At 37.2% G+C, this 20,240-nt stretch overlaps 1 long non-coding RNA gene and 1 other non-coding gene across 2 annotated transcripts in view; one reads left to right on the plus strand and one right to left on the minus strand.

Annotated features, from left to right (window-relative positions):
- LOC116092273 overlaps positions 1–20,240 on the minus strand; it is a 96,771-nt gene that overhangs the window by 54,126 nt on the left and 22,405 nt on the right. The window lies entirely within an intron of this gene.
- Positions 7,618–7,760, plus strand: LOC116092743. Its single transcript, XR_004119459.1, has one exon. It is a non-coding gene; the product is annotated as a small nucleolar RNA SNORA48 (small nucleolar RNA).

A 20,240-nucleotide genomic window follows, 5' to 3' on the forward strand; every position in this document is an offset into this window, starting at 1 on the left:
ATTCACAGACCACATGAAGCTCAAGAAGGAAGACCAAAGTGTGGATGGATGCTTCAGTCCTTCTTAGAAGGGGGAAAATACTCTAGGAAGGAAATATGGAGACAATGTATGGAGCATAGACTGTAGGTAAGGCCATCCAGAGACTGCCCTACCTAGGGATCTATTCCTTATATAGACACCAAACTCAGATACAATAGAGGATGCCAAGAAGTGTTTGGTGGCAGGAACCTGATATAGCTGTCTCCTGAGAGGCTCTGCCAAAGCCTGGCAAATAAAGAAGTAGATGCTCAAAGCCAACCATTGGACTGAGCATTGGGTCCCCAATGGAGGAGTTAGATAAGGGAGCTGAAGGGGTTTGCAACCCATAGAAAGAATAACAATATCAACCATCCTGAATCCCCAGAACTCCCAGGGTTTAAACCATAAACCAAAGAGTACATACACATGGAGAGACCCACGGCTCCAGCTGCAAATGTAGTAGAGTATGGCATCATTGGCAGGAGAGGCTCTTTGATCCTGTGAAGGCTTGATGCCCCAGTGTAGAGGAATGCCAGGGCATGGAGGTGGGAGTGCGTGGGGGATCATCTTCATAGAAGCATGAGGAGGGAGGATGGGATAGGGATTTCTGGAGGGGAAACCAGGAAAGGGGAACATTTGAAATGTAAATAAATAAAAGATCCAATAAAATAAGGGGAAAAAAAGCAAACTAAAAGGCCTGTTTTCATGCAACAAAGTCTAGCTAATTCACTGAGGCTTGAGTGGAATCATTTCTTTGGTTTATAATCTGGGCCATCTCTGTAGTAAAGAGGTGCTTGCTCACCTCTCCCCACAGCAAAATCACAGGAAAGGCACAGCAAAATCATAGTCATATAATAAGTATATGTTTATATTTGTACCCCTATCTATACTAATATATTCCTAATGCATTGAAAAAGGTAATTGTTCTTCATTAACTAACTTTTTGGAAAGTTGTTTATCATAAGTTGTTATATCCCCATATAAATTTCCCAAATTTCATAGCTAAAAAAGTAAACTGTCATATCATACTTAGAACATATGTGTTTTTTAGTTAGGGAAATTTTGTTGAAGAAACAACAGAAATATTAAGTATTTAACTCCAAAAGAATTGAAAGTATTGAATATCTTAATTATTACCATGAAAGAAATATAGGATTAAAAAATACATACTTAGAAGATATGACAAAGTAAATAATACAATGTTGAAATGGGGAAACAAAATAATATACTGAATTGGAAATACATGAATAACTTTTTAAACAAAATGTTAAACTTCCTGAAAAAGAAATTTTAAAAATAATAAAAAAAAACATAAAATAGTTAATATGGTGAATTTAAAATGAAGCAAATATTCTCTGACAGTCTCAGAGGAAGTGAAACTCATAAAATCATCTCAGAATGCAACTCTGGATAAATAAATCCAGAATTCTAAAAGAATCACAGAATAGAATTTAAATTTAAGTTTAATCCAATAGAATTGAAATATCAAATGTCCCCTATGGCTTCATATGTTGAAAACTTGCTCTCCATCTTTTGATACTGTTTGGGTAGGAGGTGGTAGGAATAGTAGAAAGTCAGATATAGTCAGAGGCAGAACACCACTAGGATGTGGTGCTCCTCCTTCCCCCATACACACACTCTGCTTTCTTATTGCATAGAGATGGATAGCTTTATACTTCATGTCCAGTCTGCTAGGTAGTGAAACTCTGCTTTACCTCTGGTCCAAAGCAATTCATGCATACAATTAATATAATTATAGGTTATAACTTTTGAGACATGATACACCTTTCATGACTTAAGGTAAGTCTCACAAGTTGTTTTCACAGCAATAAAAAATGAATGTTTGTTTGATTGCTGGCTCCACATGGGTCTGAGGACAGCAGAATCAAAAGTTCAAGTCAGAGACTGGAAACAACCTAGATGCCCCTCAACAGAAGAATGAATAAAGACAATGTAAACATTTACACAACTGAATACTACTCAGCTATTAAATTGAAAGATATCATGAAATTTTCAGGCAAATGGACAGAGGTAAAAAAGATCATCCTGAGTGAGGTAAGTCAGACCCAGAAAGTGACACATGATATATACTCATTTATAAATGGAGATTATTTATAATCGATAAAGTACTAGATAACCTGGCTACAATTCACCCATCCAAAGAAGCTAAGTAATGAGTCATGGAAAAAGGGAGGATGCTTGAATCTCAATGAAAAGGGGAAATAAAAATAACGTTGGAGGTGGATAAAGGGATGAACATAGGTGGGAGAAGTTGGGGCCAGGAACATGGGTGGGGATCAAGTATGAGGAGAGATGGGAAGGTCTAGGAGAGGGAACTAACATCGACTGGAGCACAGGGCATCTCTGGGACAAACTGAAGACCTGGGTTGGGGGAAGCTCCCTAGAGTCTGTGAGGGTGACCTTAGCTGAGACTGCAAGCAGCTGGGGATATGGAGCCTGAAGTGGCCACTTTCTGTAGCCTGGTGGGCCTTCCAGAGGAAGCTAGGAGAACATCAAACTGCCAACAAAACCTTAGAACCACAGTTTGCTTTACATACAAGAAGTGCAGTGATAAAGATGGAACAGAGATTGAGGGAATGGCCAACCCATGACAGGTCCAACAAGAGACCCATCCCATGGGAGATAGTGCACCTGTGATACCATTAATGATACTGTTATGCTTGCAGATAGGATCCTAACAACTGTTTTCTGAGAGACTTCATCCAGTAGCTGATGAAAGCAGATGCAGAGACCCACACACAAGCATTAGACAGAGGTCAGGGAATCTTGGGGAAGAGTTGGGGGAATGACTGAGGAAGCCAGAGGGGTAAAGTACGTCATAAGAAGACATACAGAATCAACTACGCTGGCACCATGTGGGGTCACAGAGACTGAACCACGCACCAAAGAACATGCATAGGCTGAACCTAGGGCCCCCCACAAATGTATCAGATGTGCAGCTTGGTCTTTATGTGGGTCCCCTAACAATTGGAATGGGGCCTCTCTCTGACCTCTGTTGCCTGCCTTTGGATCAATTTCCCCTAGCTGGGCTACCTTTTCTAGCCTCACTGGAAGAGTATGTGCCTAGTTCTGCTGCAAATTGATGTATGGAGAGTGAGTTGGTACCCATGGGAGCACTCCTTTCCTGATAAAGAAAAGAAGAGGAGAGGGGAGGAGCATGTGATGGTGGGACTCAGAGGAGAGGAGGTACTGGTCAGGGGCTTTTGATCCTGATATAAAGTGAATGAATAAATAAATAAATAAATAAATAAATACTTCAAAGCAACCCTCAGTTACATAGTGAGCTACATTAGAGTCTGTCTAAAGATAATAGTCAAAGAAAGGAGAAAAAGGGATTGAAAATGTGAGTGAATGAACAAGGGAAGGACCAATAAAAGAGAATGGTGAAAGAATATATGATTATCATATCACCTAACTGTACTTTAAAAATTTACCTTATGAATGTATCAGAATAACCTCATTTTGGCTTATTACAGCATTATTTGTAATAGTATATACATAATTGTAATCTGAACCTTAAAAAATAGAAATCTGCTTGAGTAAGGATCAATACGGACAATAAAACACTACTCAACCTATAAAATGATACTATCATCTTGTTTTATTGGAATATATTGCTTTTACTGAGTCATAGATGTACAGCAGTATTCAAAACTTTAAACATACATTGAGTCTATAATATGTTCATATATATGTTTAATTACAAAGGCAATCTGTGTGCTATGTGATTGTAGCTTTTCACTTTATAGTTATACATTTTGTATCTTTAATGTACTATATTTTATATTTATTAATTTCATAATAAAGTCTGTAAAATAAAAATAAAACTCTACATTAATGTTTTGCTATTATATCAGGCATATATGAGAAGTAATGGAGCAAGAAAGTTTCATATTTGCCTAAAGTTCATTGCCACCACAAACTTTTTTCCTTTTCCTCCTCCTTTATTTTTTTATTGAACACAGATTATTCCTTAATATAATATATTCAAACCACATTTTCCCATCCCTCTACCCCACACAGCTGTTCCCCACCAACCCTCTCCTCCAGATCCTCTCCCCTTCATTTCCCTTCAGAAATGAGGAGGCAAAAAAATTTTTTTCTTTTTTTTCTTAGATATTTTCTTTAATTACATGTCATATGATTTCTCCTTTCCCAGTTTCCCCTCCAAAAAAAAAACCTCAAAAAACAACAAGAACAAACCCATGTTTCCTCCCCCCCTTCCCCTGCTCACCACCCCACCCTCTCCCGCTTACTGGCCCTGGTATTCCCTTACACTGGGGCACAGAACCTTCACAGAGACTAACTATGGAGCAGAGACTGAAGTAAGAGCACTCCAGCCTGATATAGCTGTCTCCCGAGAGGCTCTGACAGTACCCGACTAATACAGAAGTAGAGGCAAAATTTTTTTTAAAAAGTGACAACAATAAAAATCGACAAGGTAAGGTAGAAAAAGTGGAGGCAAAACCTTCATATTGAGACTAAACAAGACAACCCAGTAGGAGGAGAACAGTCTCAAGAGTAGGCAAGATAGTCAGAGACACACTTCTTCTCCTCTAAGGACTCCCACAAAAACACCATTAAAAACATCTAATGGTCATAAAATATATATCCATGAAGGCCGCATGCTTACCACTTCAATCTCTGTGATCTCATATGATGTCTGCTTAGCTCATTCAGTGGGACATGTTCTCCTAGTGTTTCCAAACCCTCTTACTCCTGCAATCTTTTCTCACCTCTTCTGTGGATTTCCTAGAGCTCCTAAGTCAGGGACTTAATAGGGACCTCCAATTTAGATTCTCTGCGAAGTGTCTGGCTGTGGCTGTTTGCAGCTACTCTCACCTGCTGCTAGCGGAAGGCTCTCTGATGAGGACTCAACAAGGCACGGATCAATGAGTATTGTAGAACATCATTAGGATTTATTTATTTATTTATTTATTTATTTATTTATTTTTGCCAATCATCCTTAGTTCTGAGGTATATGGTCTGTAGTTCCTGGCCATTCAGGCAGTGTGGAGACATAGGCTCCTTCTAATGACATGAGCTTTAAGTAAAACCAAACATTGATTGACTAGTCCCACAAGATCTGTGCCAGGATTGCCCCAGCATGTCTTGTAGGCAGGATAGATTTTAGGTTGAGGGTTTTCTGAAGGGGTTGGTATTCAGGTTTCTCTTTCAATAGCCTATACTGTACTTTCCTGAACTAAAGAGACTAAAATGTAGGGATGAAGGCTCCATGTAGGCACCACTCAACTTCTCTAGGTTCTGCAAACTGTATAGATGCTCAGTGAATGCTATTCATTAATTATTGCAGTTCCTACAGCTGTTGTGATAATTTTTATGATATCAGTTCACATATACTCACATTATACTTACCTACTCTTTTTATTTTAAAGATTTATTTATTTTATGTATATGAGTACACACTGTAGCTGTACAGATAGTTGTGAGACTTTATCTGGTTGTTGGGAATTGACTTTTAGGACCTACACTCGCTCAGGTCAACCCGCTCGCTCAGGCTCACTCCAGTCTGCCTGGCTTGCTCAGTCCCAAATATTTATTTATTATTATAAATAAGTACACCATAGCTGTCTTCAGATGTACGAAAAGAGGGTGTCAGATATTATTACGAGTGGTTATGAGCCACCATGTGGCTGCTGGAATTTGAACTCAGGACCTTTGGAAGAGCAGTCGGTGTTCTTACCCGCTGAGCCGTCTCACCAGCCCCTACTTACCCACTCTTTATTCCAATTTCACTTTACAGAGATGGTGGGACATTCTACATCATAAACAAAATTTTAAAATAATTATTGTGGTAGTTTGAATGGAAATGGTTCTCATAGATCCAAAAAAAGTGGCACTATTAAGAGGTGTGTCCTTGTTGGAGTAGGTGTGTCCTTATAGAAGAAGCATGTAATTGGAAGTGGGCTTTGAGGCTTTAGATACTCAACCAGGATAATGTCACTATCTCTTCCTGTCTTCTACCAATCCAGATATAGCACTCTTCAGCCACCTCTCCAGCATGTCTGCCCATGAGCCACCATGTTTCCTGAGTGTTGATAATGGACAAAAACTCTTTAGTGTGAGCTGTCTTGTTTTCCTTTAAAATAATTGCTGTTGTCATGGTGTCTTCTCACAGCAATGAAAACCCTAAAATAACTCTTGAACAAATTCCCCTCTAAATATGCACACTAGTGTCACTCAAACATACATGTGTAAAATGTTAAAAATATTCAGCATTCTTAAGGGATTTGTACCGTTTTACTTGTTAAGTCTGACAATTCCATACTCCCTTTTGCTTCCAGACCCCTGTGAAATCCATCTCATATACTAGGACCCCTTATAATCATATATAGCATCTTTTGGTAATACCAGGACTCACTGAACAAATTTCATTTATACTTTTGACTTGTAGTTATCTATAACATCTTACCAAATGTAATGTATTAAAAAAAAAAAAGGACATATCCAATTAATCTTGGAAATCTTGGAAGGTGATTTTGCAGTAAGTCCTGAGTGTAGGTGCTTTGTACTCATAAAATGGAAGTCAGGGAGTACTCTGCATAAGAATCTTGACCCCTTGCCTCTAACTAGATTCTAGGTCACAGTTCAGAACTCTTTCTGCTGTTAAGCCATTGTGCTTGAGTCAGAAATTAACTCAAAGTCTCTACACGTGAATTTTCAGAAGTCCCATGTGTTTTTCTTACAGATGTATTGATTTATTTATTTATTTCTATTGAGAGGGCTGATTAAAGTGATAGGCAATAGCAAATTCTGAAAGTCAATAATATTAAAGCAACTTTGTCTTCTATTACAGTTGAATATTCATTTTTAATGTTGAATCTCTGAAAATTTCATTTTTTTCCAAAGGTCAGAGCATATACACCAATATCAATGACAAGAACCTAATGGAAGAATTTAATAAATGTGTTCCTTTGGAATTATTTGGAAATATGGATTAAAACTGGTCACATTTCTTGAAAAGGTGTCTTAAATAATTAATATAATTCACTGCTTAAATAAATACTCCTTGAAAAGAAGATTCAACTTAATTACCTATAATTTGAAAGAAATGCTTTTCAAAACTATTCAGTATGTAATTGTACAGTGAAGTAAATATTCAAATTACTTTCTAGGTCATGAACATCATTAGCTGTTGAGCCATTGGCATAATTATAAATTTAGTTGCCTATATGTGCATACAACATGCTTGTGTATATTTGTATTATATGCATGTTTATGCATGTGTATCTGTGTGTATGTGTGCATGCATATGTCTGTAAATATTTGTGTGGTTTATATTATAAAACAATATTTCAAATTTATATTTGAGTGGGAGAAAAAAAGTGTTCAGAGAATATCGTTTTTAGTCTAATTGTAGATTGAATAGACTTTACTTGTTTGGTTAAATGTGAAATTTCCACTAATTATAACAGTTTCTTTTTCTCTTTTTCATCACATACCTAAACATATAAGTCTAAGTCAGGACCATGAAATTAGAGTCACAGAAAACATCTGAAAATGTTCTTTATATGGCTAACAAGTATTGCATCATTTGTTAAGGGCAAAGTTCCCCCCATCCCCAGCAATGGGCAAAGAGATACCTGGCTAGTGGTGATGTTCTTCTATCAGTCAGGGGCAGAGCAGATGGCAGTCCTTTGTTCATCTTAGCTTGGTGCCCGCCTTGGTGGTCAGAGCTGTCTTATGCCCAGGACTCATAAAAATCACTTCACATCAAATCAAATCCAGGTATCCCAGCAGGGGAGGAGGAAGGCAAACAGGGACCTGCTGATCACCATGCCACTCACAGACCTGCCATCCAACAAGGACCTAGATACCTGCTTGTAGCCACTCCACATCACTTAGCATGGATGGAGTATTGTCACCCAAGGGACTGTAAACCACATGACCAGCCTACAGCAGGAGCCACCATAAAGTGTGAGTATGTGCTGATCAGATAGGCTAGAAAGAAAAGTGGAACAACTTTAGCATTTGAAGAGAGATCAAGTTGGAGACTTGAGAACAAAGAGGAGTACCTTCTTGTCACAATCCAGACCTACCACCTGGGAGTGGGGTGGGGTCCCAGCTTCAGCTGCTCCTGAGGGCCATTCTGAGTATGGCTACAAAACAGCTGGGTCCATGGCTCATATTACCACTAGAGAATATTCCTATGTGATGTTCCTGGTTGGGGCAGCTATAGGGGACCACATGGGTGTCCAGGGGATGTGTATAACTGTACTCACTCCTTATTGGATGCAGGCAGCCGGTGCCACACAATAGGGCTGGCTCTGGTGGCAAGAGTGTGGGTAAGATGGGCCTGCTAGCCTGTCAGTGTGGGAGAGCTGACCCTACCATTTGTCTGCAGTGTGGTACCACAGACACAGAAGTGATGGTCCCCTCACAGGCCATCCCCAGCTCCTTGACACCTGTGGCAGTCAGGAAAGCTGCCCACAGGGTCCTGAGCTCATGAGAATTACACCTTCCCCTCACTAGCTGCAACACTTGGGAGAGCTAGCCTTGGACCTCACCTGTAGAGCAAAGTAGCGCTGACTCTGGTTAAGAGGGCATTAAGTATGCCAGACCTGAGGGTAAAGTAGTGGGAAAGCTGACACTGATACTCTGCCTTGAGGTGGAATGAGTGTGTGGGTGATGCCTCCCACTCCTGCCAGCCCTTTAACCTCCTGTACTATCCAGGAGATCTGTCCCGGAAGTCATGAGAGCAGGAAAGCTAGTGTGTAGCACCTTACTTGGGCAATGCAGTTGGCCCTAATGACAAAGGCAGGGATGAGCCAGCCTCAAGAAAGGCCATGAATGCGGTAGAGCCTTCTCAGCACCTTACAGGCTGCAGCACTTGAGAGAATGAGCCTAGCACCTTGACTGGGCAGCACAATGGAGCTGGCTCTGGAAGGATGGATGTAGGTGAGCTGACTCTGAGGCCATGGTAACAGGAGAACTGACCCTGCCTCCTGTCAAAGACACCATTGGGTGACCATGCAGGAACAGTACTGTAGAGTTTGTCTGGTGGTGTGGATAAGGGAGAGCCAGCGGCCTCAACTACCACCCAGGCTCAGATCCAGATTTCTGAATTGGCCTATCTCCAAATTTTTATCATCTTCAAATGGTTGTAATGTGTGAAAAGGTCAGTCCTGCTGTTTGAAAGCTTCAGGATCTTTATGACACAGTGTAACTACAAAATAATTAGGAGTCCTGATGAAGATCTAATACTGATGATGTCACAGAAGCCTTGGATCTCAAACCAGACCAATGCCTCAGTGCAATGAACATTTTGCAAGTAAAGATGTGTGGACAGATACATATAATGTGAGACACACTGCAACATACTACAATTTCCATGATGATATGTTTTCTATGCTTTGTTTTTCTTGCTATTTCTGTGTGTGCATGTTTGTATGTGTTGTGTGTGTGTGAGTGTGTGTGTGTTTTATTGGGGTATGCTGCAAATTCAAAGGAGACTGGGAGATGAGCAGGAATGAGATGCATGATGTGAAACTCACAAAGAATCAATAAAATGTTAAAAAATAGTTAAAGAGCAAAGTGTTAATCTTTTTAATTCTGGACAATTAAAAGTCGAGCTTCCACAATAGTGTCTGGTTTTGATGACTGAATATGGGAAGTATTCCCAGGTGGAGCAGTCTCTGCATTGTCCTTCCTTCAGTCTCTTCTCCATAGTTAGTGTCTACAACTCCTTCCATGGGTATTTTGTTCCCTCTTTTATGAAGGAATGTGGATGCTAGCAAGTGCTAGATGACAGGAGCCTGATATAGCTGTCTCCTGAGAGGCTCTGACAGTACGTGACTAATACAGAAGTAGAGGCTCACAGACATCCATTGGACCTAGTACAGGGTTCCCAATGAAGAAGCTAGAGAAGGACCCAAAGAGCTGAAGGATTTGCAGCCCCTTAGGACAAACAACAATATGAACTAACTAGTACCCTTAGAACTCCCAGGGACTAAACCACCAACTAAAGAGTACACATTATGGGACTAATTGCTCCAGTAGCATATGTATAGAAGAGGATGGTCAATTCAGTCATCAATGGGAGAAGAGGCCCTTGGCCCAAGTGTAGGGGAATGCCAGGGCCATCAAGCAGGAGAAGGTGGTGTGGAGAGGGGAGGGAACAGCAGTTTGTTTTTGTTTTTGTTTTCTTATTTTATTTTATTTTATTTTTATTTTTTTGGAGGGGAAACTGGGAAAGGAGATATTGTATAAAGAAAACATCTAATAAAAAAAGTCGAGCTTCAAGACAACAATATCTACATTCTAGTCATAATGTGGCTGTAGCGCATTGCATCATGAGATCATGTATGAAATAAAAACCATGGGAGCCCATCATGAAGAGCCTTGCTCCAATGTATGCCTACTTGCTCTTGCAGATAGCTACATAAATATATCCACAGCCTTTCATCTCCATGATGCTCCCTGAAAGGACTCATCTCTAAATATCGCTACTGCATGGACATTCTCACACATGTACTTTAGGAAACAGACCTCAGATATGCCAGAAATCATCCCTACTTCAGTATTATCAAACCTGCTTTTTGTCAATTTCATTAACTTTGTGGTATTCAAAAAATTCATTAAATGATCCCATACTACTGATGCCTTAAGAATCATGAGCAAGATAACCTTAAAAGATGTAGAAATTTCATCAAGAAACCAGTATACCTTCTATTTCACCTGAATATTTAACTGCTTAATCTAGAAACTAATATATCTGTATTATATACACAAACAGTTGCATTTTATAGTACAAGTTTGAAAATACATTTTCTACTTTATCTTAAAATTACCTCTATTTATAAATATGTTTTATAAAGATTAATATTTTTCTAGTTGTTGCTTAAATATAATTAAAGACCTTTTCAATCCTTTTCCACTGGCTGAGTTAATTAGAGCTAAATTAGTGATGTTTGCTAAATTACTAACATTTAATTTAATGAGAAAATATTCTCTTGTGGTATATAAGGAGTTTACAATTCTAAGCAATTAGCTACCTTTTTCTCAAATAATATGAAAACTATAGTTTCATGTTACAAGCATCCTATATAAAGCTATGGAATAAACAGTTGAATCCTTGTAAGGTTCTAAGACGTTGAAACCTGATAGAATTTGAATATAAAATGCTCCTACAGGTTCACAATTTGTCAGAATTCTGCATATTTAGAGGTGATACCTGGTTAATATTGGCAAGTAAAAGAGCATCTTTGGAGGTGTTCTGTCCCTGATCTCTTCCTCTCTGTCTTTGCTTCCTTTTTACCACTGTTGCCTCATAACAGTTTCAGAAACATGACTGAAATTTCTAAAATTCAACCCAAAGAAACCCTTTCTTTCTCAAGTTTCTTATGTCAGCTGTTTGGTCACAGGGACAAAAACCAAATATTAGCTAACACAAATCCTAAACTCAAATATTCTGGTATTAGAGGTAGAGATCTAGGGAGACAATTATACAATAAAATTGAAGTGCTATTGAGTGCAAGACCTGAGTGGGTATTCCAGGGGCAAGCATCAAGTCTTGATGCTATAAAACTAGTGAGCTCAATAATTGTGAAAAATGCATACTTTTCAGGATTTTAGCTAAGACTGAGTGTAAGTATTTATACTGTGAAAACTATACTATAAGGACTAATGCATCCATGTGCAGAGAAATCTTCTCAATGTTATTATGGAAATTCCTGTAGATCCCATAGCTAGTGACTGACCTCTTGATTACAGATATGAGCCACTTAACATGTATGTCATGCTAGCATCAGAACTCTAGAGAAAAAGTAAAAGATGAGCATTTCAAGTGTCAGGGGAATAATTGAAGGCAATACAAAACAAATTAAAGTAAATTTATGTTATTTTTCTTGCTACTAATTTTGGAATATTTAACTGACATGATCCTCTTTGCATATTGGCCTCAGTCTTCAAAACATTGTCCTAGGGAAACCTCCATACCATATTAAAAATGTTATAGGGGTGGGCAACCACAATGTAGGCAGTACTTTATTACCAGGGTAGAAAAATAACAATCAGAAAAAAATAAGCCAAATAAGCCTATTTTAGTTTATTTTTAACTTGGAATTTTATTAGCTATAGAGTACTTGGTAGCACATGGGAAAAGTTAAGTTCTATTCTAAGCCCCATGAAAACTGCCTCAACTTTGGATTTCTTGATGCCTGGCTACCTTTACGTTCCCTAATATGCCTTCTTACATCTGGGTATCAGGGTAAGAAATGGTGCACAGAGCACTAGACTCTCACTGAACAAAACCACATGAAACACGGTGACTGAAGTAGTTTGGGGAGAAAATGGTTTATCTAGCTATGCTTCCACATCACAGTTTGTCATCAAAGGAGGTCAAGGCAGGAACTTAAGCAGGAAATGAACCTGGAGGCAGGAGCTGACACAGAGACCACAAAGAAATGCTGTTTAGTGGCTTGCTCCTCATTGCTTACTCAGCCTGCTTTCTTATAGAGCTCAAGAACACCAGTCCAGTAATGACATGATCCATCCCTTATCAACAACTAATGAATAAAGAGCCCTCCAGCCTTACCTAGAGCCTGATCTTATGAGGTGATTTCTCCAATTGAAATTCTCTCCTCTGATGATGTCAAGGTGACAGAAAAGTCACAAATGTCATCTTTACACATGAACACATAACTTTTCAACTAGAACCTTTCCTTTCTAATTTATCTTTAAGTTAGGATGTTAATATTAGTATCACAATATAAAGCCATAGTCCTTACAAATTAAAAAAGTGTCATATCTCTTACAAACTTGAACATATTAAAAGTTGTCTCCTTAAAATATCTCATGCCTTTAAAAATCCAAACTCTCTATTAAAGGTTTAAAGTCTTTTAGCTGTGGGCTCCTATAAAATCAAAATTAGATCAACACTTTCTTCAAAACTGAAGAACCAGGGGATAGTTACAAATTGAACAGGGTAAAATCAATCTCTAAGAGTATAAATAACTCCATGTTTAGTTATCAGAGGTTCATTCATTATCTTCTGGGCTTCTCAAAGGAATATGGGTTACTTCTCTGGCTCTGCCCTGTGCAGTACACACAGCTTGTCTCGTAGGTTCCAGCTGATTCCACTCCATGGCGACTATTGTTCTTGGTTGTCATCCCATGGCACTGGCATCCCCAAAACTGCTGGTGTCTGTTGCTGCAACTGGCCTGCACATTCAACATTATGTTCTCCTGACTCTTTTCAAGTGCTGCCAGAGAGTAACAAGCCTCAGCTACTCTCGATGACTTCTTCACACCTTCAAGTCCAGCACTACTTGGGTGATTTCTATGCTACTAACTTCTGTCAGCACAAGGTACAGCCTTGGCTCTGCCTGTATCACAGCTTCTACATGCTGGACTTTGAGGAGACACTCTGTAGAAGATTGGACCTCAGTGATGCTGGTCTCTCCTTAAGCACTGCTAGTTCCTGATCTCTGCCTGACTAGCATCAAATATCCTGGGAAAGCAAATGTCTTCCTTTAGTAGTTCTTGTATTTTCTAAGTGTTTTTAAAAACTGTTTTCAGAAATTATACTGGCTCACTTTGAGTGTTTCCTATAGAAAAGAGCTTTATTTTTCTTTATTCTTTCTTTCTTTCTTTATTTATTTATGTATAATCATAATATTTACACCTCTTCCTAAATCAAAGACTTGGCTTGGTGTAAAAAAATGAAAAAGGACTCTAATTTTTTTAGCCATAAGTTATTGTAATTTTTAAAATTTATATTTTTTCTACTTGGTAGAACTATACATACACACATATAGATGCACATATATTTATAATTAGAAAGATATAAATATTCATATAATTTCTAATATCTGCAGCATATCTTAAGGAAAATAAAAATATTGTCTATGTCATAATACTCTTGTCAATATTAAAATGACCATTTTTTACACAGAAAGATAAAAGAAATTATTTTTGCTTAATTATTATTTGTCTAAGAGTCACCTTTCATGAATATTCTAATTATAGAAAGTTATTAGTACTCATTTCAGGGAATGAGAGATGTATCAGTATTTTCATAGAACAAATTATATTTAAAAAATATAGTAAAGTTTTCAAAAATTAAGATTTAGTATCAAGAAAAAGATATCACTACACAGTTAGACATTTACATGCTCACTAACTGCCCAGGCTGCAAGCTAGAGAAACAATGCTTTTTTAACCACTCACTGGAATTTCCTTCAATCTATAATTCTTATTCTGATTGTTATACTTTTCTTTAATCTTTAAATTAATAACAGAAGCGATTTTTCAACTATATGTATGTCAGTCAAAAATACCACCTTTTAAAAAAATACAAAATCTATTAGTTTTAGTTATGTGTATATTTTCTTCCTTCCTTCCTTCCTTCCTTCTTCTCTTTCTCCCTCTTCCCTCCTTCCCTCCCTTTTTTTTTCTTTTTTTTTGTCTTTCTGCCTTGTCCTTGTGAGTATATGCCACATGCCTGCTAGTATCTATGCAGATAATAAGAGGATTTCAGACCTTCTATAGCTGGAGTTACAGACTGTTGTGTGTCATGTAATGTGGGTGGTAAGAACCAAATTCTAATCCTCTGGAATCCCAAGCCTTAACCATTGAGCAATCACTTTAGTCCAGACCAATGAAATATTTAGTAGCAATTTAGTACAATTTCCCCTGTGGTTTCTACTAAGAGGTGGACGAAAGCAGAGCCTCTTCAGAGTTTGTGATTTGTTTTAACAACACTCAAAAGAAAACCTCAGTTAGGTTAATTAATGAAGCTCCCATGGGATGGAAATGGTATATATTGGAGGTGTGTCTTTACACTTGTAAAGTGGTGATGGAGCTGGGTTTGAAAGGATGAATGGAACCTGTGGAAATGAGGAGAAAAGCAAAGATTTCCAGTTTAGAAGAAGTGCTTTATGAGAAGCTTGAGAACTTTGCTATCAAGAACAAGTACTTGCTATACACTTGAAGCTCATGGTGCCTACAGTAAAGAGGTAGAAGAAGACTAGAAGATGAGGCTGATAGACACAAGTTTCTGACTTGCCACACAGAAGTAGATGATCTTGTTTTAAAATAAGGTGCTCTTAGCTGGACAGTGGTGGTTCACACCTTTAATCCCAGCACTTGGGAGGCAGAGGCAGGCAGATTTCTGAGTTCAAGAGCAGCCTGGTCTACAGAGTGAGTTCTAGGACAGCCAGGGCTACACAGAGAAACCCTATCTCGAAAAGCCAAAAAAAGAAAATAAGGTGCACTTAAAGACTAAACTATTAATTAAATTTGTAGTTACTCAGTGGAAAATATGAGATACTATTGGTTTTATTATCACTGTTGTTTTAAGTCAGGGATTTACTCTAGCTAAGTCTGGCTGGAAACTAAATCTACTACACAGGCTAGTTTGTGATTCATGGCTCTCTATCTGCCTTATAATGGGATTGCAAGAACTATCCTCTTTGATCAGGAAAAGTTGGAATATTTCTGTGAATATTTGCCTGATAACAGCAATTATTGGGTAAGTAAATGTCACACTGCATTTTGGCAGAATTTGGTATTATTGTCAGGCAGTTATGTAACTTTTTCTGTACAAATACCTTTTCTTTTTATTTTTCAGTGCAGATTTAAGTGAAATAATGATGTTCCTTTACATCATTAGTAGAAATTTTTTCATATAATACATAACTGCAAATATCTTGCTATGGCTTTGATATCAAATATTCCCTGAAAATGTCCATGTGTTCAACATTTGGTCCTCAGGTGCTGTTGGGATTGGAGGTTCCAGAAACATTAGGTAGGGAGCTTTCACTGAAAAATATTTCATTGAAGATGAATCCACAGTAATATTTCATCCCTGACCCTCCACTGACCCTATTCTCAGCTTTGCAGTCACCATGATGTAAACTGATCTGATCTTCTATGTATTCCTCAATGACAGAGTGACATATGAACTAAATACTTATGTATTAAAAATGTTTTTTTAGGTTTCTGGTCTAAGTCATGTAAACATATCTGAAACATGCCAGTGTTTGTTTAAATAGGTTAACTGCTTAACTTTATTTTGAATGACACTTCTGCGTTGATTTGGAGATGTGGCTGTGTCTCTATGTATATACATGCAGAGATGCACGTATGGAGTCATCTTTGACTGTTCATCCTGCTGCCTTCTATCCAGAGGACATGCTTATGTAATTTGCATGCTAGGCACATTCCATTTCATTAATTTTTATTAATATCAGTTCGGAAGATATTGAGATCACTTTATTCATTCTAGATGGGGAATGTGATTTAGAAAAAGAGGATGCATGGCCACAGGCCCAGAGCTAGTGATATGCTGAACTGAAAGCTAAAGTGATTAATTTATTTTCTGGCTTTAAAACTTTAAGAACAATCATCATATTACTAGTGTTTTTGTGATTGAATTCTCCGCTTTGTGATGAAGGATGTCCGTCAAAACCAACCAAATAGGAGAAAGGATAAAATTAGAGGGAAGTGAGAATGTTGCATAGACTTAAATGCTCTTCAAGGTATGGCACCATTTACACCTCCTTGTGCTCATCCATCTTAGAAATCAATATATAAGTTATAATCAACATTTTGTAGGACTCAATCTCTAAAAGCTCTCTCTGGAGATAGGTGATTTTAAATAAAAAATTCTAATCTTTTAGAGCACATCTAAGTATCTCTGGCATAAAATTGTAGTGTGGTCAATGAAAACAGATATACAGATGTGTGTGTGTGTGTGTGTGTGTGTGTGTGTGTGTGTGTGTGTGTGGCCATGCATGCAGGTATATACATGAGTACATGCATGTGGAAGTTAGAGAGGTCTGCTTCAGACCTCTTTGGTGCTATTAACTTTGCTATTGTTCTCACACTCTGTCTGTATCTCTCCAACTCCTGTACCAACTCTTTTGATATCCTCCCCACCTCCTTCTCTAACCATCAACTTTTTATGTTCTTCCATTGTCTTTTTAAAACAAACAACAAATATAAAAAGAAACAAGTAAGCAAAGAAAACAAATCTAGTAAGACAAAAATAAAAGACAACTCCTCAAAACCTAGCCCAAGAGGTTAGGGACAACACATGGAGTTCATTTTCTGCTGTCTAACCACTGCTGGGCATGGGGCCTGTCTGAGCATGTGGTTGACATATCCAGTAACATGCCATATCCAATACAGAATTGGTTTTCTTTTGGCAGCTGGTATCAGTTGCAAGTAGTTTCTTGGTCAGGAATGGAAACCCATGAACACTTTCCCATCCCAATGCTCTGTTTTGTTTTCAAGCTAATATTTCTTAAAGACCTTTCAATTTTTTTTTCTGGATCACTCTGGCTGTTCTGGAACACACTCTGTAGCCCAGGCTGGCCTCGAACTCAGAAATCCACCTGTCTCTGCCTCCCAAGTGCTGGGATTAAAGGTGTGCACCACCACCATCTGGCAACCTTTAAAATTTTAAAGTGGTTGTGTAAGTTGTACAAGTCTACCACAACATATGTGTAGAAGACATAAATTGGAGAATCTTAGGATTTGGCCTTTTCTTTGACCTTGTTTGAGACAGGGTCTCTTATTACCTGGCATATGACAAGTTGGCTTTCTTATGAAATTCTGGGGACTTTATTTTCTGTCTCCCATCTTCTGGTAGGAATGCTAAGACTACAGGGATTGTGAGAACTGAAATTTGTATACAGAGTCCTTTTATCCACTTAGCCCTCTCCACAACCCAATATTTCATATTTTAGTAAAAAATATATGTTAACTTCAATGAACATAGAATATTTCAAATTTTAAAAACTATTACGAAAGGGAAAGCCCTATTCTTTTTTTTTAAACATGTGATGTAATCTTATTCTTAATCAGTAGTTTACAGCTTGGAGTGCAATGGTCACATGCAGCCAAAGACAGCCATCTGGACCAATACAGAAGTACAATCTTATTTACAAGTTTCTTATTTTTTTGTGTGATTTTATTTGGTAGTGTTATGTAGATTTCTAAATAACAAACTTTTCATATGGTAATGTTGTGTCATAATGTCTGAAGATTACTACTACTAAAAGTCTTGGTTAGGAACATTTTATTGTGTATCCTTTATTAAATTTTTAGATGTGAACTGTATCAGTAGGTTCTTTCTTTGCCAGAAAATTTGCATTGTGATTCTATAGGAATAAAATTAATTTAACTATTCTTTTTTAAATTTTTTAAACTTTTATTGCGTTATGATGAGAAAAATTACATGATTTCAATTTATCTGAATTTGTTAACATTTAAAAACATATTTTAAGTAAATAGAATTAAAACACATTCTTGTTTCCCTTTTATATCACAACTCCTTCCAGAGACCCCCCCTTCAATACCTACAATATCTTTTTTTTCATATTCCTTAAAATTTATAAAATATTATACAAAACAAACAAGAAAAAAGACTTGTTTTTATATATTTATGTTCATTTAAGAAAATACTAGTAGTGATGCATTATTTTGAAATATACTGTTAATATGTTTGGAATTATTTAAAATTTATATTGAGAAAAATATGTATTTTCTATATTGCTGTAGACAAGCATCTACATAACACTGTTAAATTGATTGTTGTTTTATATTAGCTATTCTTTTAATGCAAGACATTTAATTTGTCTTCAAATACCTTGTACAGACTCTGAAGAGATTTTTATTTATTCATATTTCATCTAATGTAATTACATTTTTATTCATCATGTGATTTGAGTATGTGTATCAATACCATCATATGTGTCTTAGTCAGGGTTTCTATTCCTGCACAAACATCATGACCAAGAAGCAAGTTGGGGAGGAAAGGGTTTATTTAGCTTGCTTCCACATTGCTGTTGATTTCCAGAGGAAGTCAGGACTGGAACTCAAGCAGGTCAGGAAGCAGGAGCTGATGCAGAGGCCATGGAGGGGTGTTCCTTACTGAATTGCTTCCCCTGGCTTGCTCAGCCTGCTCTCTTATAGAACCCAAGACTTCCAGCCCAGGGATGGCACCACCCACAAGGGGCCCTACCCCCTTGATCACTAATTGAGAAAATGCCCCACAGCTGGACCTCATGGAAGCACTTCCCCAACTGAAGCTCCCTTCTCTGTGATAACTCCAGCCTGTGTCAAGTTGACACACAAATCCAGCCAGTACAATATGCAAAACCTTTTCAAGTGACAAATTTTATAGATGTATTTTTCTGTGTAGGTCAACATTAAGAATCTTTTAATTTCAACTGAGATTATAATTCTGAACTTGATTATAAATTAATGTAATTTAAATACAAGCTTTTACTGTAGTTCAATGAACTATGTTTTCCTTTATGTTTGGAAAATATGCTTCTCCTATTTTAATATAATCTTTGTCAAACTTTGTTCTGTGTTTAGCTCTAATTTTGAAGTCTGCCCAAAGCCAATCTTGATTCTATCAGTTTCTAGGAAGCAAAGGATTCAGATATGTGTATATCTGAACTATAACTATACAACTATAGAAAAAGTGTTCTTTCCCTGTAGTTTCTTATAATAAAATCCTTACGGTATGATCAGAAGTAATGTAAAATTTTATTATTCATATTTTTCAGAATGTATTTTAATGGCAGATTACACATTATACTAACTAGACTTTAAACAAATCTGTTTGTGTCCCTTTATGAAACATAAGATTTATTTATTACTAGAAAAACTGTTTATGTATAGGGTTATCTTCAGTATTTGCTGGATCATGCATGTCTGACACAGTTGACTTCATTTATATATGTTCTGAAACCAACACACAATGGATCAAAAGCTCATTTATGATGAGTATTAGACATCAGATGAATAAATCTTTATTTTTGTAATATAATCATATTTTCAGACACTTCTATACATTAAGAAACATTTCTCAAAATTTTGAGGAACTTCATATTGATTTCCATAGTGCTTGTACTGGATTATATTCCCATTTGCCATGAATGAGTTTTTGCCTCTCTCCACATGGTCCTGACATGGTCCCCTGCATCTGTTGTCATTTGGGCTTTAGATGTTTGGCATTCTTACTGGAGAAATATGAATTTTTGATAAAATTTCAAGATAATTTTAACCTTCTGTTTTGTGATGGTTAAGGATGTTATTCTCTTTTTAAAAGGTTTCTCTGTTGTTTATGTTTCATCATTTAAGAACTCCTTTTCATTGCCTGATCCATTTTTTACTTGAGTTCTTTGTCTTCTTAATGTTTGGTTTTTCATGTTGTTTGAATA

Source organism: Mastomys coucha, unplaced genomic scaffold (assembly GCF_008632895.1).
Source record: "Mastomys coucha isolate ucsf_1 unplaced genomic scaffold, UCSF_Mcou_1 pScaffold15, whole genome shotgun sequence".
In the NCBI taxonomy this organism is placed as follows: domain Eukaryota; kingdom Metazoa; phylum Chordata; class Mammalia; order Rodentia; family Muridae; genus Mastomys; species Mastomys coucha.